Source organism: Triticum dicoccoides, chromosome 3A (genome assembly GCF_002162155.2).
Source record: "Triticum dicoccoides isolate Atlit2015 ecotype Zavitan chromosome 3A, WEW_v2.0, whole genome shotgun sequence".
Taxonomy (NCBI): Eukaryota; Viridiplantae; Streptophyta; class Magnoliopsida; order Poales; family Poaceae; genus Triticum; species Triticum dicoccoides.
The window spans coordinates 51817303-51841631 of NC_041384.1; the positions used below are offsets into that span (position 1 = coordinate 51817303).

At 48.4% G+C, this 24329-nt stretch overlaps 1 pseudogene; it reads right to left on the bottom strand.

Moving 5' to 3' along the window:
* Positions 1–24329, bottom strand: part of LOC119271904 — a 114743-nt pseudogene that overhangs the window by 80291 nt on the left and 10123 nt on the right.

Consider the following 24329-nt stretch of genomic DNA (forward strand, 5'->3'; position numbering starts at 1 on the left):
AAAATAGCTAAAATCTACCAAGAACTAAAATTGGGAAAAGGTTAAGTTTTTATTTTGTCAAGTAGTCTAATCACCCCCCCCCCTCTAGACATACTTTCGATCCTACACAAAATCATCCATTGCGTTGTCTTCAACCAGGTAGTCCACATCATTCATTCTAGTTCGAGTATGCCATTTCTTCGAGCTCCTTCACATGATCGTTTGTGATTGCCTGAGGCTGGTATAAAGAGTTTCAACGATCTTTGTATCAAAAGTAATTCTCTTTGCCACTTAAGGGAAATGCTCTACGAGTCACCTTTCCCTAAGGTGTCCCGTTATGGAATCATGGCAGTTACCTCCTCGCTACTTTGAAACGATGCACCATCCTACTCCAGCATGGAATTGTTGCCTACCAATTTGAACCCTTGTCATCTATTACCTTCCATCTCTCTCGATGTGTGTTTTGCCACATAGCTCCAGAGATGTTACTAAGTCTCATTCCATGAGTTGATCCTATGATCATTAAGATGATCCTAAGTTGCTCGAACCGCAGGAAGGTCGATTCTTCTTAAATTCTCCCTTTCTACTCGTTGGCATGTTGGATGTAGTTCTCAAAGCAAGACGTCGAGATCAAGGTGATGCAATGAATCAACATCCTCGAGAAAGACATCTGGATCGTGAAGATTGTGTTAGCTTGTGTCCCTCTGTCTTCTTACCTCACGACTTGAATCTCGGGACGAGATTCTTGTTTAGTAGGGGTGAGCTGTCACATCCCTAGCTTCTGGTGTTGCCTAGTGTTTGCATCTTGCTTGCATCATGTTTAAATTTCTGAAAGTTGAATTGGGGAAAGCTGAAAGCCTCACAAATCATTTCAAAAAAAATGATCAACATTAAAAATTGCTTCAAATAAACCCAAGAAAATGTTCTTGTTAAAGCTATAAAAATATTGACAAGAGGTAAAATTCAAACCAATATTTTTGGAGTCACAGAAATATTTATTTTGGGCATTTGAGTTAATCCAATAATTATTTGCATTGGATTTATATAGGTGATATATTAACTATATGTCCAATAATTCTGATAATTGTTGAGGGGCTTTGGAATAATCCATTTAGTCCCTGCAAAAATTGTCAGAAGCAGAAAAAATAGTTTGGTTCAAAAACCAAATTAAAACAAATGTCAGAAATAGAAAAACAGAATAAATTAGAAAGGACAGAGAGAGAAGCCCAGCCACTTACCTGGAGCTGGCCCAGTTGGCCCAGCCCACCAGCCCCCTGCCAGTCGTCTCCTAGCTTCTGCCAGGAGGATGACGCCGTGTCAACGCGCGCGCAACCGAGCTCCACCTCCTGCTTCCACCTCCTGCTCCCCTTCGCCCTGTCCTCGCGACGCCACGGAGACGCCTAGAGACCCCTGTCCTCTCTCTCCCTCGCCCGCAACCTCTCCCCTTCCCTCTGCTCTCTCTCCCTCTCACCACCGAACGCCACCGTCACCGCCGTTCGCCGTACCCAAGGCCAACGACCACCCCTCGCCCTACCACTGAGCCTAGGAGCTCCGCCGCGTCTGCCTTGCCCTCTCCACCGAGATACGCAACGCCCGGAGGCCCTGCTTCATCGCCACCGTCGTTGTCTTCACCGACGGGCACTGAAGATCGCCGGCTCCGATTCAGCGCGTCCAGAGCTTCCCCGACTTCGTCGTCTTCCCTGCTAGCCCCCCGTGAGCTCTCCTACGTTTCCCCTCTCTCCCCGTGGTTTTCCCGCACTGTCGCCGTGCTAGCCACCGTACCGAGAGCCGCCGTCCGCCATGGACGCCGGGCATGGCGCTGCCGTGTTGTTGCGCTCAGTCCGACAAGCCAAGCGAGCTCCTAGATGCCCCAGGAGTCCGTATAGCCCCTCAGCCAGCCCCTAGCGCTCCGTAGCCTCGCTCCGCCCAAACCCGTAGCTCCGGCCGCCGCCCAAGTGGTCGCTGTCGTCGACCCCGGCCTCCCTGTGCCCAGCTACGTGCGCCCCTAGATGCGCGGGAGCACGGGCTCCCTCCTGGTGCCTTCAGCGCGACCAGTCGCGGCCTGTAGCCCCGCCCCGACCAACTCCGGCGAGATCCCGCCGCTGCTGTGGTCGCCGGCGTCACCTGCTGACGTGGCGACGGTTTATTTAGCACTAATAACCACGCTAAACACCCCCAGGGCCACTGCCATGTGGGCCCCAGTGCATTTTTAGGTTAGATCAATTTTCTGTTTAGATTAGTGATAACCCTGTGGCCCACGTGTCGGCGTTGACTTTGACCTAGTCAGCGTTGACTGGACCCACCTGTTTGTGGGACTAACCAGTGTGAGTCACTGACATGCAGGTCCCACTGGTCAGGTTTGACCTGGACCGGGTCTGTTGACCTGCTGAGGTCAGCATGACGCAATGCTGACGCAGTAATAGGTTTTTCTGGATTTTTTTCTTACTCAGGAAATTCCAGAAAATAGTATAAACTTCTAAAATTCATAGTAAATCAACCGTAACTCCAAATGAAATAAATTATATATGAAAAATTATCAGAAAAATCCAAAGAATCTGAATATGGTATTTTCATGCATGTTTGAACAAGTTAACCTCACTGAATAGGACAATTCATGATTATGGAATAATTGGTAATAGGTTTGGAGTTGGAATTTGATATAGTTTTGAATTCCACTTCAATTAAAATGACTTTCTGTTGCATTAGCCCAAAACACATTCATATTGTCATGTCATAGCATGCATCATATTGTTGCATATCGTCATGTGTTGATTTTGTTCTTTCTCAGTTGCCGGTGTTTGTCCCCCCCCCCCCTTAGTAGACATTGATCTAGCGATAAATTTGATGACACCGATGAAGAGCTATACTATCTTCAGAAGTGCTAGGCAAGCAAAACCCCTTGTTCATTCCGATACAATCCCACTCTCTCGCTCCTGCTCTCTTTTACTGCATTAAGGACAACACCGATTCAACTGTTACATGCTGCGGTAGTTGAACCCCTTTCCTCTGCATGACCTGTCATTGCCACAGTAAATAGATGAAACCCACTAGCATGAGTAGGAGTTGTTTGAGCCCTGATGTGCCTACTCATTCATGCTTGTTGGCATGCCTGCTACTGCTTAGAGTTGAGTCAGGTCTGATTCATCGGGAATGAATTGGAATGTGGTGAACATGTTCTACCGTTGAGAGCTAAGCGTGTGAACACGATTTGGTAAAGGTAGCGGTGAGAGGCCATGTAGGAGTACATGGTGGGTTGTCTCATTGCAGCCGTTCTCAGGAACCGAGTTCTGTGTTTGTGATCCATGAACAGCTACTACCACGCATTGGAATGCTTAAGTGCCCCTCTCGACTTATTAATCAACCTGATCTCTGTCCAGGAGTTGCAACTAGTTTCTGGTGTTTGTAGGTAGTGTTAGTAGTCTACCAAGTGGCACCCGGTACAAGTGGGCTTGGGACAGACTAGGCACAGTGGCACGGTGTACCAAGTGGCACCCGGATGGTGGGCTTGGGAACCCTGCTCACATCGTTTGGGGCCGTGAGCGACACCCCGGCCGGATCTCCTTGCAGATGGAACCCGAATAGGCGATAAACCTGGACTAGAGACTTGTTGGTTAGTCAGGTCGTGGCCAACTCCCTCGCCAGGCTTACGCTTGAAGGTTGCCGAGATACACGATGTGTACATGGTGGTAAGTGGAGAGAGCATCTATGAAGAAGTACACCCCTGCAGGGTTTATCATTATCTATTCGAATAGCCGGATTCCTCGGATATGGAAACTTGGACCCCTTGCATAGTTCATAGACAAGCGAAAGTGGATACTCTAAAATGCGCAAGATAAGTGTGAGTGCTATGGATGGCGTTCTCGCAGGGAGACGGGAGCGGATCCATAGTGGTGTATTGGTATGGTGAATTTGTGGACTCGTGTGCGCCACCTCAAAGAGTTACTTGCAGTCGTAGTTCAGGATAGCCACCGAGTCAAAGCTGGCCTGCTGCAGTTAAACTCCACCACCCCCTTTGTTGATACCGATGCATATGTAGTTAGTTCTGATGTAAGTCTTGCTGGGTACATTTGTACTCACGTTTGCTCATTTTATGTTTTGCAGAGAGACTTCAGTCCCGCTAGTAGTTCCGCTTGGACTTCGACGTTTAGCTTGCTACCTCAGCTACGATCTTGTACCTTGGGAGGGTCTTGTAGATAGTCCGGCTTCTCTGCCTTTTTCATTTGTAGATTTCTGTACTCAGACATGTTAAGCTTCCGCATGTGCTTTGACTTGTATGCTCTGAATGTTGGGTCATGAGACCCATGTTTGTAATATCTCGCTCTTCGGAGCCTAATGAATAAATACTTGAGTCGTAGAGTTATGTTGTGATGCCATGTTGTATTTACACATAAAGAGCATATTGTGTGTATGATTGAAATGCTTGGTATGTGTGGGATCCGACAACCTAGTTGTTTATCTTTGGTATCCTCTCCTATGGGGAAATGTAGTCTTGTGCTTCCATGAGCCATAGTAGTCTGCTACAGCCCGGTTCACCGGAGTCCTGCTAGCCCAGCACTACTTCTCAGGACACTTGACTGGCCGGCATGTATTTCACTTCGTTCCTGTGTCTGTCCATTCGGGGAAATGTCACGCAGTGACATCCAGAGTCCTGCCTAGCCTGCTACAGCCTGGGTTCCCGGAGTCCTGTTAGCCCAGTGCTACAGCCCGGATTCACACGCTGTTGACCGACATGCTCGATGTGATACATGTATGCCTGTCCCCATAGGTTGGTGTCGCTTTGGGTTCACGACTAGCCATGTCAGCCCGGGTTCTCTGTCATATGGATGCTAGCGACACTATCATATACGTGAGCCAAAAGACGCAAACGGTCCCGGACCATAGTAAGGCGACACCCGTGGGAATACCGTGCGTGAGGCTGCGAAGCGATATGAGGTGTTACATGCTAGATCGATGTGACTTGGAATCGGGGTCCTGACATATTCCAGCTATCATCAAATCAAGATGGCAGAATCATACCAAGCCGCAACGGCATTTATCACACCATACGGCCCATTCTGCTTCAACACAATGCCCTTCGGGCTGAAAAACGCCGGCACAACATATCAGCGCATGATTCAAACATGTTTGGCAACCCAGATCGGCAAAACAGTGGAGGCATATGTAGATGATGTGGTCGTCAAAACAAGACATGTAGAATCTCTAGTAGACGACTTGAGGCTCACATTTGATAACCTCCGAACATACGACATCAAGCTCAACCCGAAAAAATGCGTTTTCGACGTTCCAGCCGGAAAGCTCTTGGGCTTCATTGTATCCGGTAGAGGAATTGAAGCAAATCCAGCCAAGATCCGAGCTTTGTCGCAACTGCATATACCAAAGGACCTCAAACAAATACAAAAGTTAACCGGATGCGTGGCGGCTCTAAGCCGCTTTATCTCCCGCTTGGGAGAAAAAGCCCTACCCCTTCACCGCCTACTTCGGCGCACCGAACACTTCGAATGGACGGATGCAGCCATGGCCGGACTCGACGAAATAAAAGCCATATTGGCAACAAACCCAGTCCTGGCCACGCTAAACATTGGCAAACCAATGCTATTATACATTGCAGCAACACATCAGGTTGTAAGCGCAGTGCTCGTCGTCGAACGAGAAACGGATGGACACAAATTCCCCCTTCAAAAGCCAGTCTATTATGTGTCCACTGTCCTCACTCCCTGCAAATCACGGTACCCGCATTATCAAAAGATTGCGTACGCGGTATTCATGGCATCCCGGAAGCTACGACACTACTTTCAAGAGTGTTCAATAACAGTAGCCTCGGTAGTACCACTTAACGATATTATAAACAACCGTGACGCAATGGGCCGGATTGCAAAATGGGCCATTGAGCTCCTCCCGTTCGACATAACTTATAAGCCACGGCGAGCCATCAAGTCGCAAGTCTTGGCCGACTTCGTCGCAGAATGGACGGAGGCCGAACTCCCTAAAGAGTACGGCACATATTCAAATTGGATCATGCATTTCGACGGCTCCAAGATGTTGGCCAGACTGGGAGCTGGCGTCGTTTTGACGTCCCCCACAGGAGACACAGTTCAATACGTACTCCAGATTATGTACACGGACTCCAACAATGCAGCCAAATATGAGGCCCTTTTACATGGTCTCCGGATGGCAGTATCCATGGGCATTCAACGCCTAGAGGTGCGTGGGGACTCGGACCTCGCAATATCCCAAATAAATGGAGACTTCGATGCCAAGGATCCAAAAATGGTAGCCTACCGCAATGCCGTCCTAAAAATGTCAGCTCGGTTCGAAGGGCTTGAATTCCATGATGTAGCCCGGGAAAATAATCAGGCGGCAGATGTCCTGGCACGCATCGGCGCAAAACACGATGTAGTCCCCCCCAACATCTTCTTGGAAAGGCTATTCAAGCCATCCATAGTATGGGAAGGGGAGCCGAACAATGACAGCCCAGACCCAACCGCACTGCCCGATACCGAACATTCCGACACAATCGGAGGCTCTGCCAATGAAATAACCCATTCAGCCCACGTAATAATGGCCGTTATCGCCTCGTGGATGGAACCATTCCTCGCCTACCTTACTAGGCAGGAACTCCCTGTGGACCAAAATGAGGCACGCTGCATAGTGCGGCAATCCAAAGCCTACAAAGTCCACGAGGGAGAGCTTTATAAGAAAAGCACTACCGGAGTCCGTCAAAGGTGCATCTCCGAAGAGGAAGGGCGGAACCTCCTGGCTGAAATTCATGCCGGACTCAGCGGTCATCATGCGGCAGCTCGGTCCCTTGTAAGCAAGGCCTTCCGTACAGGCTTTTATTGGCCGATGGCCCGGGCAGACGCCCAGGACTTAGTCCAACGATGCACCGGTTGCCAGCTCTTTGCAAACCAAAGCCATATGCCACCCACCGCCCTCCAAACTATCCCCATCACTTGGCCCTTCGCGGTCTGGGGGCTTGACATGGTTGGACCCCTTAAAGGAGGAACCCACAAGCAAAAATACTTAGTGGTCATGGTGGATAAGTTCACCAAATGGATAGAAGCCAAGCCTGTTAAGATGGCCGAATCCGGACCGGTGATAGACTTTATATCCAGGGTTTTACACTGTTACGGCGTCCCCCACAGCATCATCACTGATAACGGCACGAACTTTACTGCCGACGAGGTAAAACTCTGGTGCAAAAACATGGGCATCAAGCTCGATTATGCTTTCGTCTATCACCCACAAACTAACGGCCAGGTCGAACGTGCAAATTGTCTTATCATGAGCGGCATCAAACCCAGATTAGTGCGGTCCCTCAAGGAATCTAACACGCACTGGGTAGAGGAGCTCGACTCCGTACTCTGGGGGCTGCGGACCACGCCGAATCGCACCACCGGATACACACCATTCTTTATGGTGTACGGCGCAGAGGTAGTTTTGCCTTGCGACGTAATTCATGACTCACCTCGAGTGCGCATGTACGAAGAAAGAGAAGCCGAGCTCGATCGGCAAGACAGTTTGGACGCATTGGAGGAGGAGTGTGACGTGGCAAAAGCCCGTTCCGCATTCTATCAACAGCAGGCTCAAAGATACCTAAGCAGAGAAGTACGGGCCAAAAACTACAACGTTGGCGAATTAGTTCTACGCCTGTTGGACAAGAAAAAGGACAAACTCAAGCCCAAGTGGGAAGGTCCCTTCATGATCGACCAAGTCCTGACTGGTGGAGTGTACCGCCTGCGAGATGCATCGGATAACCGACTCGAGCCGAACCCATGGAACGCAGCCCGTCTCCGAAGATTCTATGCCTAGCACTGGACTCTGTGTTCGTCTCCTTCCTCTGTCCATTTTTTATATACTGTCTTTCTTACATTTCTCTCCTTCTCCCTTTCCTTTCTCTCATAGCCCTTAAAGGCTCATCAAATGGTGTGCTATTCGCACTCATTAAACCTGGGGCTTCTTTTAACAGAAGCTTATTTATACGGGCTTCATTCCCAACACATGTGTTACACTTCCGCATGTACCTTTTATTTCACCATTATATGCATCGATATGACTTAAGTTTTGGCCAAGCTGGGTTGCCTGGCTCCTGTGCTTACCCCTACGTTCCCGATTGTTCGGCTAGGCGGTAAAGGGAGCACCTCTGTGATTGCTACTGCCGGATAAGCCGGATGTGTACCTCAGACTGGGTGAAGCCGAAAGCTAGTGTTCTTAAGGGAATATTCGGTCGGTGATCTAAAAGATGATCTTTTCATTTATCTATTTATTTATGTGCCCCCAGATGCTTTTTTCCGCGTCTTTTTCGCGGAATGGGCATGCACTTTAGGGCATGCCTCCCAGGGAAAGGAACCCCTAACGGAACTATTCTCCCTGGAAAATGTTTATTACTAACCATGTAATATAACATAACTAGTCGGGCACTTGTCTATTCACGCACTAATGACCCCTATGCCTGGTCTCCATGCATTCCCCGGTTCTTATATAACCGCATGGGAATTCGGACACACTCCGGACCGTCAGGTCCCGAGGCTGAAGCAAAAAGGTCGGCCATGACAAACGATCTACAATCCGGCTAGAAGGCATTCTAAATGTCAATTACATTACATAGTCATTTGACTGATTGTATTCCTCTTCAATACCATCTAACAGGCTGTCTAATTTACAGTCCTGCTGGGAATACTTTGCGGCCAATTCTACTTGGCCGTACACTAAGCTTACAAGGATCTCCTTCCCATCGGGCCCCACAAGACCGACCTCGGCCATATGATTGGGGTCAACCTTTGTGTACCGCGTCTTCACCATGGCCCGGGCCTCCCTATCGCCTTGACGGCATGCCGATATCTTCCACAATCGGAAGCGCTTCCGTGCTCCCCTTAGCTTCTCCGCAAGCTCTCCAAGACCCTCGGGCATGGAGATGGATGGCCACAGGGCCTGGGCGACGCCTTCAATTGCCTGCCGAACTCAATCGAGCAGTTGCGAGAGCTCGGGAAGAAGGTCACCCGTAGAACCGGGCATCTCCTCTGCAGGACGACCTGTTAGCACACCTACAGACATTGCTCTGTTAGTCGACTTCCCCGCCGAACTTTCTTTCAAAGGTTCGTTCAAGCACTTACTAAAAATGCCGTGCCGAAGCCGCTGATTCTCCTTAACGGAGTCTGACAGCTGGGCACAAACATCTTTCAGCTTGACGCCCAGCTTGGTGTTGGCATCTTGGAGATTGTTCTTCTCCCGCCTCACCTTTGTCAGCACCTTCTCACCAGCCTTTAGCTGGCGTAGGAGGTGTTGTTGTTCCGGATTCAATCCGGCTCCATCTGCAATTTCATTTGTCAGATTCGCACCCATGCCGCGCTTCGCAAAATACTTATCTTTCGAAGTGTATATTACCAGAGGGGGTCTCCTTGGGCTCCCCTGCCGCGGCTAGTGCGGCCTCAAGTTGGGCTTTGCAATCTTCCAGCTCCTTGGACAGTAGGGAATTCTTTTCCGTAAGAACCTGCATAACAAATGATCCTTAAATCAGTTATTCTAACTGTCTCAAGTCTCGAGGGCTACTGGTATATATATATATATAATTACCAAAATTTTCTTACCCGTATGTCTTTTACATATTGCTCCGTGGCTCTGGCTAGACCATTTTGAGCGGCACGAAGGTACGCATCTCCTGAATTAAAGGCATCTAATGCCTCTTGGGAGAAACAAGCATCGCGAAGAATTGTCCGGCGATGCCTGTGGTTCATGGCACTCTCCACCTCAGAGTTGACGGCAGACAACCTGTCCACATCCTCCATCGGAGGAGCGTCCGGTGCACGCCTTGTGTTCACCCCCGCCTCCGTACCAGGCTTTGGAGCCTGGCTGGTGGAGGGGCGGTTGGCAGCCTCTCCGGGTATAGTCCGGCGAGGTCTCTTTGTCCTGAAAAGAGCATGAGTGTTAATATGCCTCGCAGGTGTAACACTTGGGATAAGGGGGTGCGCCATACCTTTGCGCTGACGCCTCGGTCCGGACTGCACCTCTTTTCTGCCCACGGGGCCCGGCGGCCCCTCGCTGGCTTGCCGCCGCAGGTTCAGCCTCCCGTCTCAAAAACCTCCCCTGCAAAGCTCGGTTGTAATCAGGAAACTGAAAACACGAGAGGGCGGACACCTATTCGGGGTACTGGGACTTCGATCTCAGTTACCTGGGAGGCCGGGATTAGCCCTGGGTAATCGGCCGTAATGGCCACCAAGGCGTTGTCCTTGCTCAATTGATGGAACACTCCATCAATCAGCTCCACAGATATGTCCGGATCCTCTTGAGAGGCCGGGTCGAAGGACCTTCCTGTGTCCTCGGGTTGTGGCGGAGGGCTGTTTATTTCCTTAACAGCTCGGCGCAGTTCCTGCGTTGAAGTCGTTAGACTAAATATTTAACAATGGGAATACAAAACAAATGGGCAAGTAAATGCGACCGCTTACCCAGCTTGGGGGATTGTGCATAGAGAATCCACCTTGTGGGTTGACGCGGAGAAATTCCTCCTCTTCTCCCTTATACAAAGTGGACAAGATCTTTAGTAGAGCGGCAACTGAATCCGGCCCCTTACGGCCGTAGCGGGCGGCGTCGTCCTCCCCATTGAAGTCCCACATGGGGTGGCTTCTATACTGAAGCGGCTGCACCCCCCGCATGATGCATTCGGCCATAACCCCGATCATGGTCAGTCCGGAATGGGCTAACAATCTTATTCGGCCCATCAGGTAAATGACGTCCCTGTCACTTTCCCTCTAAGGGCTCCGTGGACGCCAGCTTAGGCGCTTCTTTAAGGGAGCAATGTCGAACTCAGGGAGGCCGATCCGAACAGGATCCGGCAGCGGGACGTCCTCTATGTAAAACCATTCCGAAGGCCAGTCTTCGGACGATATCCGGTCCCGGCGATGCGCCACACTTAGGCTCCGCCCACTTGATACATTGACCCCTCCTTAGAGCGGGGCACAAGGCAGAATAACCTTTTCCATAGCTCGAAATGAGCCTCAACACCCAAAAACAGCTTGCAGAGGGCTACGAATCCCGCGATATGCAATACGGAGGCAGGCGTGAGATTGTGTAGCTGGAGGCCGTAGAACTCCAGCAGCCCCCGGAGAAATGGATGGATTGGAAATCCGAGCCCTCTTATTAAATAAGGGACAAGGCATACCCGCTCTCCTTTGGAGGGATTAGGGGCACTCTTCGCTTGCTTTCCGCCGTTATAGATGGCAAGACCGGCTCGAACCGGGATCATATAGGCCGAGGGGAGAAATCCCTTGGTCTGCAGCGTCACTAACTCGCTATGCGGGACGGAGCATCTCTCCCAATATCCAGGCTGAGGGATGGAAGGGCGAGAGGAGGAGTTGCTATCGCTGGACATGGTGGAATGGACCTTTGTCGGATGCGCTCTGATGAACACTTGCAAAGGGGGGAAGATGTGGTTTGGATCTAAATCCGCGTCCCCTTAAATGGGCAGCTCATTTACGCGGCTAGGGGTGTGAATGAAAAAACACTCAGACTTTTCATATTCGTTTCACACGTGGGAGATGCCCATTATTGGGCGTAGAAGCCAAGGAGCGCAACATTTGCAAGAAACTGGACTTTATTCAATAGGTACACGGAATTTGAAGGAGAACCCGCCTTGCAATGCCGAAGACAATCTGCGCCCCGGACTCATCGTCATTGAAGCCTGGTTCGGGGGCTACTTAGGGAGTCCTAGATTAGGGGGTGTCCCGATGGCCGTACTATACCTTCAGCCGGACTCCTGGACTATGAAGATACAAGATTGAAGACTTCGTCCCGTGTCCAGAAGGGACTTTCCTTGGCGTGGAAGGCAATGAAGGAAATATGCCCTAGAGGCAATAATAAAGTTATTATTTATTTCCTTATATCATGATAAATGTTTATTATTCATGCTAGAATTGTATTAACCGGAAACATAATACATGTGTGAATACATAGACAAACAGAGTGTCACTAGTATGCCTCTACTTTACTAGCTCGTTAATCAAAGATGGTTATGTTTCCTAACCATGGACAAAGAGTTGTTATTTGATTAATGGGATCACATCATTAGGTGAATGATCTGATCGACATGACCCATTCCATTAGCTTAGCACCCGATCGTTTAGTATGTTGTTATTTCTTTCTTCATGACTTATACATGTTCCTATGACTATGAGATTATGCAACTCCCGTTTGCCGGAGGAACACTTTGTGTGCTACCAAACATTACAACGTAATTGGGTGATTATAAAGGTGCTCTACAGGTGTCTCCAAAGGTACATGTTGGGTTGGCGTATTTCGAGATTATGATTTGTCACTCCGATTGTCGGAGAGGTATCTCTGGGCCATCTCGGTAATGCACATCACATAAGCCTTGCAAGCATTGCAACTAATGAGTTAGTTGTGAGATGATGTATTACGGAATGAGTAAAGAGACTTGCCGGTAACGAGATTGAACTAGGTATTGAGATACCGACGATCGAATCTCGGGCAAGTAACATACCGATGACAAAGGGAACAACGTATGTTGTTATGCGGTCTGACCGATAAAGATCTTCATAGAATATGAAGGAACCAATATGAACATCCAGGTTCCGCTATTGGTTATTGACCGAAGACGTGTCTCGGTCATGTCTACATTGTTCTCGAACCGTAGGGTCCGCACGCTTAACGTTACGATGATAGTTTCATTATGAGTTTATGTATTTTGATGTACCGAAGGTTGTTCGGAGTCCCGTATGTGATCATGGACATGACGAGGAGTCTCGAAATGGTCGAGACATAAAGATCGATATATTGGAAGCCTATATTTGGATATCGGAATCGTTCCGGGTGAAATCGGGATTTTACCGGAGTACCGGGGGGTTACCGGAAACCCCCCGGGGGTTATTGGGCCTACATGGGCCCTAAGGGAGAAGAGGAAGGGAGGCAAGAGGTGGCCGCGCGCCCCTCCCCTCCCTAGTCCAAATAGGACAAGGAGAGGGGGGTGGCGCCCCCCCCCCCCTTTCCTTTCCCTCTTCCTCCTCTTTCCCACTTCTCCTTCTCCAACTAGGAAAGAAGGGAGTCCTACTCCCGGTGGGAGTAGGACTCCCCCTTGGCGCGCCCTCCTTGGCCGGCCGCCCCCTCCCCTTGGCTCCTTTATATACGGGGGCAGGGGGCACCCTAGAACACACAAGTTGATCTTCGTGATCGTTCCTTAGCCGTGTGCGGTGCCCCCCTCCACCATATTCCACCTCGGTCATATTGTAGCGGTGCTTAGGCGAAGCCCTGCGACGGTTGAACATCAAGATCGTCACCACACCGTCGTGCTGACAGAACTCCTCCCCGAAGCTTTGCTGGATCGGAGCCTGGGGAGCGTCATCGAGCTGAACGTGTGCCAAGAACTCGGAGGTGCCAGAGTAACGGTGCTTGGATCGGTTGGACCGGGAAGATGTACGACTACTTCCTCTACGTTGCGTCAATGCTTCCGCTTCGGTCTACGAGGGTACGTAGACAACACTCTCCCCTCTCGTTGCTATGCATCACCATGATCTTGCGTGTGCGTAGGAATTTTTTTGAAATTACTACGTTCCCCAACAGTGGCATCAGAGCCTAGGTTTTATGGTTTGATGTTATATGCACGAGTAGAACACAAGTGAGTTGTGGGCGATATAAGTCATACTGCTTACCAGCATGTCATACTTTGGTTCGGCGGTATTGTTGGATGAAGCTACCCGGACCGACATTATGCGTACGCTTACGCGAGACTGGTTCTACCGCCGTGCTTTGCATACAGGTGGCTGGCGGGTGTCAGTTTCTCCAACTTTAGTTGAACCGAGTGTGGCTACGCCCGGTCCTTGCGAAGGTTAAAACAGCACCAACTTGACAAACTATCGTTGTGGTTTTGATGCATAGGTAAGATTGGTTCTTGCTTAAGCCCGTAGCAGCCACGCAAAACTTGCAACAAACAAAGTAGAGGACGTCTAACTTGTTTTTGCAGGGCATGTTGTGATGTGATATGGTCAAGGCATGATGCTAAATTTTATTGTATGAGATGATCATGTTTTGTAACCAAGTTATCGGCAACTGGCAGGAGCCATATGGTTGTCGCTTTATTGTATGCAATGCAATCGCCCTGTGATGCTTTACTTTATCACTAAGCAGTAGCAATAGTCGTAGAAGCATAAGATTGGCGAGACGACAACGATGCTATGATGGAGATCAAGGTGTCGCTCCGGTGACGATGGTGATCATGACGGTGCTTCGGAGATGGAGATCACAAGCACAAGATGATGATGGCCATATCATATCACTTATATTGATTGCATGTGATGTTTATCTTTTATGCATCTTATCTTGCTTTGATTGACGGTAGCATTATAAGTTGATCTCTCACTAAATTTCAAGATAAAAAGTGTTCTCCCTGAGTATGCACCGTTGCCAAAGTTCGTCGTGCTCAGACACCACGTGATGATCGGGTGTGATAAGCTCTACGTCCATCTACAACGGGTGCAAGCCAGTTTTGCACACGCAGAATACTCAGGTTAAACTTGATGAGCCTAGCATATGCAGATATGGCCTCGGAACACTGAGACCGAAAGGTCGAGCGTGAATCATATAGTAGATATGATCAACATAGCGATGTTCACCATTGAAAACTACTCCATTTCACATGATGATCGGTTATGGTTTAGTTGATTTGGATCACGTGATCACTTAGATGATTAGAGGGATGTCTATCTAAGTGGGAGTTCTTAAGTAATATGATTAATTGAACTCTAATTTATCATGAACTTAGTCCTGATAGTATTTGCATATCTATGTTGTAGATCAATAGCTCGCATTATTTCTTCCCTATGTTTTATATGTATTCCTAGAGAAAACTAAGTTGAAAGATGATAGTAGCAATGATGCGGACTGGGTCCGTGATCTGAGGTTTATCCTCATTGCTGCACAGAAGAATTATGTCTTTAATTAACCGCTAGGTGACTGGCCTATTGCAAGAGCAGATGCAGACGTTATGAACGTTTGGCTATCTCAATATGATGACTACTTGATAGTTTAGTGCACCATGCTTAACAGCTTAGAATCGGGATTTCAAAGACGTTTTGAATGTCATGGACCATATGAGATGTTCCAGGAGTTGAAGTTACTATTTCAAGCAAATACCCGAGTTGAGAGATATGAAGTCTCCAACAAGTTCTATAGCTAAAAGATGGAGGAGAATAGCTCAAGCAGTGAGCATGTGCTCAGATTGTCTGGGTACTACAATCGCTTGAATCAAGTGGGAGTTAATCTTCCAGATAAAATAGTGATTGACAGAATTCTCTAGTCACCATCACCAAGTTAGTAGAACTTCGTGATGAACTATAATATGCAAGGGATAACAGAAACAATTCCCAAGCTCTTCCTGATGCTGAAATCGACGAAGGTAGAAATCAAGAAAAGCATCAAGTGTTGATGGTAAACAAAATCACTAGTTTCAAGTAAAGGGACAAAGGGAAGAAAGGGGAACCTCAAGAAGAACAGCAAGCAAGTTGTTGCTCAAGTGAAAAAACCCAAGTATGGACCTAAGCCTGAAACTGAGTGCTTCTATTGCAAAGGGACTGGTCACTAGAAGCGGAACTACCCCAAGTATTTGGCGGATAAGAAGGATGGCAAGGTGAACAAAGGTATATGTGATATACATGTTATTGATGTGTACCTTACTAGAGCTCGCAGTAGCACCTGGGTATTTGATACTGGTTCTGTTGCTAATATTTGCAACTCGAAACAGGGACTACGGATTAAGCGAACACTGGCAAAGGATAAGGTGACGATGAGCGTGGGAAATGGTTCCAAAGTCGATGTGATCGCGGTCGGCATGCTACCTCTACATCTACCTTCGGGATTAGTATTAAACCTAAATAATTGTTATTTGGTGCCGGCGTTGAGCATGAACATTATATCTGGATCTTGTTTGAGGCGAGACGGTTATTCATTTAAATCAGAGAATAATGGTTGTTCTATTTATATGAGTAATATCTTTTATGTTCATGCACCCTTGAAGAGTGGTCTATTCTTGATGAATCTCGATAGTAGTGATACACATATTCATAATGTTGAAGCCAAAAGATGCAGAGTTGATAATGATAGTGCAACTTATTTGTGGCACTGCCGTTTGGGTCATATCGGTGTAAAGCGCATGAAGAAACTCCATACTGATGGACTTTTGGAACCACTTGATTATGAATCACTTGGTACTTGCGAACCGTGCCTTATGGGCAAGATGACTAAAACACCATTCTCCGGTACTATGGGAGAGCAACAGATTTGTTGGAAATCATACATACAGATGTATGTGGTCCGATGAATGTTGAGGCTCGTGGCGGATATCGTTATTTTCTCACCTTCACAGATGATTTAAGCAGATATGGGTATATCTACTTAATGAAACACAAGTCTGAAACGTTTGAAAAGTTCAAAGAATTTCAGAGTGAAGTTGAAAATCATCGTAACAAGAAAATAAAATTCCTGCGATCTGATCGTGGAGGAGAATATTTGAGTTATGAGTTTGGTGTACATTTGAAACAATGTGGAATAGTTTCGCAACTCACGCCACCCGAAACACCACATCGTAATGGTGTGTCCGAACGTCGTAATCGTACTTTACTTGATATGGTGCGATCTATGATGTCTCTTACAGATTTACCGCTATCGTTTTGGGGGTTATGCTTTAGAGACGACCGCATTCGCGTTAAATAGGGCACCATCAAAATCTGTTGAGACGACGCCTTATGAACTATGGTTTGGCAAGAAACCAAAGTTGTCGTTTCTTAAAGTTTGGGGCTGTGATGCTTATGTGAAAAAGCTTCAACCTGATAAGCTCGAACCCAAATTGGAGAAATGTGTCTTCATAGGATACCCAAAGGAGACTTTTGGTTATACCTTCTATCACAGATCCGAAGGCAAGACATTCGTTGCTAAAAATGGATCCTTTCTAGAGAAGGAGTTTCTCTCGAAAGAAGTGAGTGGGAGGAAAGTAGAACTTGATGAGGTAACTGTACCTGCTCCCTTATTGGAAAGTAGTACATCACAGAAACCGGTTTCTGTGACACCTAAACCAATTAGTGAGGAAGTTAATGATGATGATCATAGAACTTCAGATCAAGTTACTACTGAACCTCGTAGATCAAACAGAGTAAGATCCGCACCAGAGAGGTACGGTAATCCTGTTCTGGAAGTCATGCTACTAGATCATGATGAACCTACGAACTATGAAGAAGCGATGGTGAGCCCAGATTCCGCGAAATGGCTTGAAGCCATGAAATCTGAGATGGGATCCATGTATGAGAACAAAGTGTGGACTTTGGTTGACTTGCCCGATGATCGGCAAGCAATTGAGAATAAGTGGATCTTCAAGAGGAAGACGGACATTGATAGTAGTGTTACTATCTACAAAGCTAGAATTGTCGCAAAAAGTTTTTCGACAAGTTCAAGGTGTTGACTACGATGAGAGTTTCTCACTCGTATTTATGCTTAAGTCTGTCCGAATCATGTTAGCAATTGCCACATTTTATGAAATCTAGAAAATGGATAAACAAAACTGCATTCCTTAATGGATTTATTAAAGAAGAGTTGTATATGATGCAACCGGAAGGTTTTGTCAATCCTAAAGGTACTAACAAAATATGCAAGCTCCAGCGATCCATCTATGGACTGGTGCAAGCATCTCGGAGTTAGAATATACGCTTTGATAAGTTGATCAAAGCATATAGTTTTATATAGACTTGCGGTGAAGCCTGTATTTACAAGAAAGTGAGTGGGAGCACTACAACATTTCTGATAAGTATATGTGAAAGACATATTGTTGATCGGAGATAATGTAGAATTATTCTGCAAAGCATAAAGGAATGTTTGAAAGGAGTTTTTCAAAGAAAGACCTCGGTGAAGCTGCTTACATATTGAGCATCAAGATCTATAGAGATAGATCAAGACGCTTGATAAGTTTTTCAATGAGTAGATACCTTGACAAGATTTTGAAGTAGTTCAAAATGGAACAGTCAAAGAAGGAGTTCTTGCCTGTGTTACAAGGTCTGAAGTTGAGTAAGACTCAAAACCCGACCACGGCAGAAGATAGAGAGAGAATGAAAGTCATTCCCTATGCCTCGGCCATAGGTTCTATAAAGTATGCCATGCTGTGTACCAGACCTATTGTATACCCTGCCCTGAGTTTGACAAGGGAGTACAATAGTGATCTAGGAGTAGATCACTGGACATTGGTCAAAATTATCCTTAGTGGAATAAGGATATGTTTCTCGATTATGGAGGTGACAAAAGGTTCACCGTAAAGGGTTACGTCGATGCAAGTTTTGACAATGATCCAGATGACTCAAAGTCTCAATCTGGATACATATTTAAAGTGGGAGCAATTAGCTAGAGTAGCTCCGTGCAAAGCATTGTTGACATAGAAATTTGCAAAATACGTACGGATCTGATTATGGCAGACCCGTTGACTAAACTTCTCTCACAAGCAAAACATGATCACACCTTAGCACTCTTTGGGTGTTAATCACATAGCGATGTGAACTAGATTATTGACTCTAGTAAACCCTTTGGGTGTTGGTCACATGTCGATGTGAACTATGGGTGTTAATCACATGGTGATGTGAACTATTGGTATTAAATCACATGGTGATGTGAACTAGATTATTGGCTCTAGTGCAAGTGGGAGACTGAAGGAAATATGCCCTAGAGGCAATAATAAAGTTATTATTTATTTCCTTATATTATGATAAATGTTTATTATTCATGCTAGAATTGTATTAACCGGAAACATAATACATGTGTGAATACATAGACAAACAGAGTGTCACTAGTATGCCTCTACTTGACTAGCTCGTTAATCAAAGATGGTTATGTTTCCTAACCATGGACAAAGAGTTGTTATTTGATTAACAGGATCACATCATTAGGTGAATGATCCGATTGACATGACCCATTCCATTAGCTTAGCACCCGATCGTTTAGTATGTTGTTATTGCTTTCTTCATGACTAAAACATATTCCTATGACTATGAGATTATGCGACTCCCGTTTGCCGGAGGAACACTTTGTGTGCTACCAAACGTCACAACATAACTGGGTGATTATAAAGGTGCTCTACAAGTGTCTCCAAAGGTGCATGTTGGGTTGGTGTATTTCGAGATTAGGATTTGTCACTCCGATTGTCGGAGAGGTATCTCTGGGCCATCTCGATAATGCACATCACATAAGCCTTGCAAGCATTGCAACTAATGAGTTAGTTGTGAGATGATGTATTACGGAATGAGTAAAGAGACTTGCCGGTAACGATATTGAACTAGGTATTGAGATACCGACGATCGAATCTCGGGCAATAACATACCGATGACAAAGGGAACAACGTATGTTGTTATGCGGTCTGACCGATAAAGATCTTCGTAGAATATGTAGGAACCAATATGAACATCCAGTTTCCGCTATTGGTTATTGACCGGAGACGTGTCTCGGTCATGTCTACATTGTTCTCGAACCGTAGGGTCCGCACGCTTAACGTTACGATGATAGTTTCATTATGAGTTTATGTATTTTGATGTACCGAAGGTTGTTCGGAGTCCTGGATGTGATCATGGACTTGACGAGGAGTCTCGAAATGGTCGAGAGATAAAGATCGATATATTGGAAGCCTATATTTGGATATCGGATTCGTTCCGGGTGAAATCAGGATTTTACCGGAGTACCGGGGGGTTACCGGAAACCCCCCGGGGGTTATTGGGCCTACATGGGCCCTAAGGGAGAAGAGGAAAGGAGGCAAGAGGTGGCCGCGTGCCCCTCCCCTCCCTAGTCCGAATAGGACAAGGAGAGGGGGGCGGCGCCCCCCCCCTTCCTTTCTCTCTTCCTCCTCTTTCCCACTTCTCCTTCTCCAACTAGGAAAGAAGGGAGTCCTACTCCCGGTGGGAGTAGGACTCCCCCTTGGCGCGCCCTCCTTGGCCGGCCGCCCCCTCCCCTTGGCTCCTTTATATACAGGGGCAGGGGCGCCCTAGAACACACAAGTTGATCTTCGTGATCGTTCCTTAGCCGTGTGCGGTGCCCCCTCCACCATATTCCACCTCGGTCATATTGTAGCGGTGCTTAGGCGAAGCCCTGCGACGGTTGAACATCAAGATCGTCACCACGCCGTCGTGCTGACGGAACTCCTCCCTGAAGCTTTGCTAGATCGGAGCCCGGGGAGCGTCATCGAGCTGAACGTGTGCCAAGAACTCGGAGGTGCCGGAGTAACGGTGCTTGCATCGGTTCGACCGGGAAGACGTATGACTACTTCCTCTATGTTGTGTCAACGCTTCCGCTTCGGTCTACGAGGGTACGTAGACAACACTCTCCCCTCTCGTTGCTATGCATCACCATGATCTTGCGTGTGCGTAGGAAATTTTTTGAAATTACTACGTTCCCCAACGGGCAAGCTTGGCGATACGGATATGTAGATCTCCTACCATTGTAACCGACTTTGTGTAACCCTAACCCTCTCCGGTGTCTATATAAACCGGAGGGTTTTAGTCCGTAGGACAATATACAATCATACCATAGGCTAGCTTCTAGGGTTTAGCCTCTCTGATCTCGTGGTAGATCTACTCTTGTACTACCTCCATCGAGAGGGCCCGAACCTGGGTAAAACTTCGTGTCCCTTACCTCTTGTTACCATCCGGCCTAGACGCACAGTTCGGGACCCCCTACCCGAGATCCACCGGTTTTGACACCGACAGCCGGATCCCAACCCGGCAAACGACAAGAAAAAAGCACTTACTGGAGAAGGACTCTTCCAGGTGCTGCGCTTCAAGCAACATACCACGCCGCTCCCGTTCGATGGCGCGGTCGTGCTCCTTGAGCGCCTTCTCTAGATCGGCCGCCTCGGCAAGGGCCGCCTTCAGCTCGGCGTCCTTGTCTTCGGCCGCCTTCTCGGCCACCTCGCGGCGACGGGCCTCGTCCTGACGGGCCCCCTCAGCCGTGGTGACCTGCTCCCGCAGGCGATCCACCTCGTCCTGGAGCCGCCCCTTGTCGTCGGCCAGCTGGCCGCGCTGCTGGTCTGCCTCCACCAGGGCCTGATGCGCCTCCGCCACCTTGGCGGCTTCCGCCTTAAGGTGCTCCACCTCAGCCTCGAGGTGGCTCTTGTGACCCGCCAGCTGCTGATGCAGCCGGTTGGCCTCGTTAAGAGACCGCCGAGCCGCGGCCGCCTCTGCCCTCGCCTGCGCTGCTTCAACACCAAGACAGCCGGTGTCGGCAACGAGCCGGTTGTAGTGATGACCGGCCCGGAGCAAACGAGTCCGCCAGGACAGCACCTCGGCTGCGAAAAAGAAGGACTCAGCAGAAGAAAAAAGTAAGACTTAAGATTTGGTCCAACTACTGCGTAGTTGGCCTAAATCTCGGGGGCTACACCCAATGGGTGCGCTAGCGCGCCCCCACTAGAAAAGAGCACAAGAATACCTGTGGCTACGCGGAGCTCCTCCTCCTTGAAGGCAAGCTACTCCTTGAGCTCCCGGTGCTTGCCCAGGAGACGATTGAAGGCGGCGACCCGGAAGGCGTCGAGATGCTGAAGAAAGCAGAAATCAGAACAAGGCCAACACTCTAAAGATTCGACCCAACTACTACGTAGTTGGCCCGAACCTCGGGGGCTACACCCAGTGGGTGCGCTGGCGCGCCCCCATAAAGAAGAAATTACAAGAAAACTTACTAGAACGGCGCGCTCCAGGTCACGCGTCCGCTCCACCTCAGCCTGGGCGAAGGCTTCGAGCCGTTCCGTCCGGCCTTGCAGGCGGCGACTGACGGCATCCAGCGCCGCCTCCTCCTGGGTCTGAGGCTCGAAGACAACGATGCTCCCGCTCCGCGCCGGCTGCGGCACGGTGTCACATCCCTAGCTTCTGGTACTGTCTGGTGTGTGCATCATGTTTAAATTCAAATGAAATTTGAATTGAGGAATTTTCAAAAGCCTCAAGAAACCTCTAAAAATAACCAACAATTAAATCTTCTCAAATGTGTCCAAGAAAATGTTCCTGTTATTCCATGGAAATATTGGTAAGAGGTAAAATTTAAACCAATATTTTTGGAGTCACAGAGATAATTATTTTGGCCATTTGAATTAATCCAATAACTATTTGCTTTGGATTTATATTTAATATATATTAAATATGACTCCAATAATTCTGGAAGTTTGTGAGTGGCTTTGTATATATTTTAGCAAGCCACATAAAAATCTACAGAATTTATTTAAATGATTTAGTTGCTAAACTAAATCAAAACAAACTACAGAAAATAGAAAAAAAGTAAAAGAAAGAGAGCAGAAGGACTTACCTGGCGCCACTTACCTGGCCCAACACTGTGCAGCCAGCAGCGGCCCAGCCCACCACTTCTCCCCCCCCCTTGTCGCCTTCCTCCTCGCGCCAGTAGGCGCAGGCGCGTGGCCGGAGCGCGCGGGCACACGCCCAGGCCACCTCCTGCCTCCCTGCTTGCCTCCGCTACTCCCTGGAGACGCCACGCGGCTCCCTCGACCCTCCCTCACTCTCCCGCGTCTCTCCCTCCGTCCCTATCCCCCTCTGCTCCCTCTCCCTCTCTGCCCGAGCGGAGCCCGTCGCCACCGACGCCGTTCGCCGCGGCCACCAGCCACCCCCTCGCTCCCTCTATGCATCCCTGAGCTCCGCCCTGACCCCGTGGAGCTACACACGCGATGCACGCGACCAGAGGAGGCCGCAGTCGACCGGAGCGTCGTCGTCTTCATCTCCGGTGCCCGGAGATCGCCGTCGTCAATTCGCCGTTGCAGAGGCGTCCCCGAGCCCACTCAGCGTCTCGTCCGACTCCCCGTGAGCTTCTCTTCTCTTCCCCTCACTCCCCGCACCTGATTTCGTCCCCTAGCTCCATCTTCCACCACGGCCGAAGCTCGCCGCCGCCGTGCCTCGTCGCCGTCGTGGCCAGAGCCACTGTGGCTCGAAGCCGGGCACACCATCGTGCTCCACACCTCACCAGGAGCACGTAGCACGCACCAACACCTCCCCTAGCGCCCTGCATCGCCTAACCCGCCGTTGGCCGAACTCCGGCCGCCGCTCACGAGCTCGCCGTCGTCGGTACCGGCCACCACAGGCACGGCCACCACCACCATTCGATGCGCACCAGCAAGGGCTCTCCAACGAGCCCAAGCACAGCCTCGCCCGTGCCCTGTAGCGCGTTTCCGGCTCGCGCCGCCGTCTCGGGCCTCGCCGGCGTCATGTCGCCGGTGGGTTTGACCCCACTGACCCGGGATTTGACCCTGCTAATTAACCCTGTGACACTGACAGCAGGGCCCCACCTGCTAATTAATCCTAGATTAGTTTCTGTTTAGTTTTTAACTAATCCTAGTGGCCCCACGCGTCAGCTTTGACTAAGCTGACGTGGCTGTTGACTGGGCCCACATGTCAGCTACACTAATCAGCCCCAGTCACTGACCAATGGACCCCACTGGTCAGGTTTGACCACCAGCAGCGTTTGTTGACCTGCTGACGTCATAGTGACGCAATGCTGACGCAATAAGTATTTTCTGGATTTATTAATATTCAGGAAATTCCAGAAAATGCCTAAAACTTCTAAAATTCATAGAAATTCAACCGTAGCTCCAAATTAAATAATTTATATATGAAAAATTATCAGAAAAATTCAAGGAATCCATATGTACCATTTTCATGCATGTTAGAACAACTTATAGCTGCTGTTTAGCACAAATCAATTAAATGGCATTTGAATAATCACATATGGAGTTTGAATTTGAATCTTGTATTCAAACCAACTTCATTTAATCTGTTGCTAGTTGCATTAGCTCAAAACACATTCATTTTGCCATGTCATGATCATGCATCATATTGTGCATTGCATTGATTGTGTTTCCTTCTGTGTTGCCGGTATTTGTCCCCTCTCGATAGACGTGATACCGATGATGTGGTCGTTGACACTGATGAAGACTCAATGTTATCTTCAGAAGTGCCAGGCAAGCAAAACCCCCTTGTTCATTCTGATACAATCCCACTCTCTCGCTCCTGCTCTCTTTTACTGCATTAGGACAACACCGATTCAACTGTTACATGCTGCGGTAGTTGAACCCCTTTATCCTCTGCATGACCTGTCATTGCCACAGTAAATAGATGAAACCCACTAGCATGAGTAGGAGTTGTTTGAGCCCTGTTGTGCCTACTCATTCATGTTTGTTTGTCATGCCTGCTACTGCTTAGAGTTGAGTCAGGTCTGATTCATCGGGGATGAATTAGAGGTGTGTGAACATGTCCTACTGTGTGTGAGCTAAGTGTGTGAACACGATTTGGTAAAGGTAGCGGTGAGAAGCCATGTAGGAGTACATGGTGGGTTGTCTCATT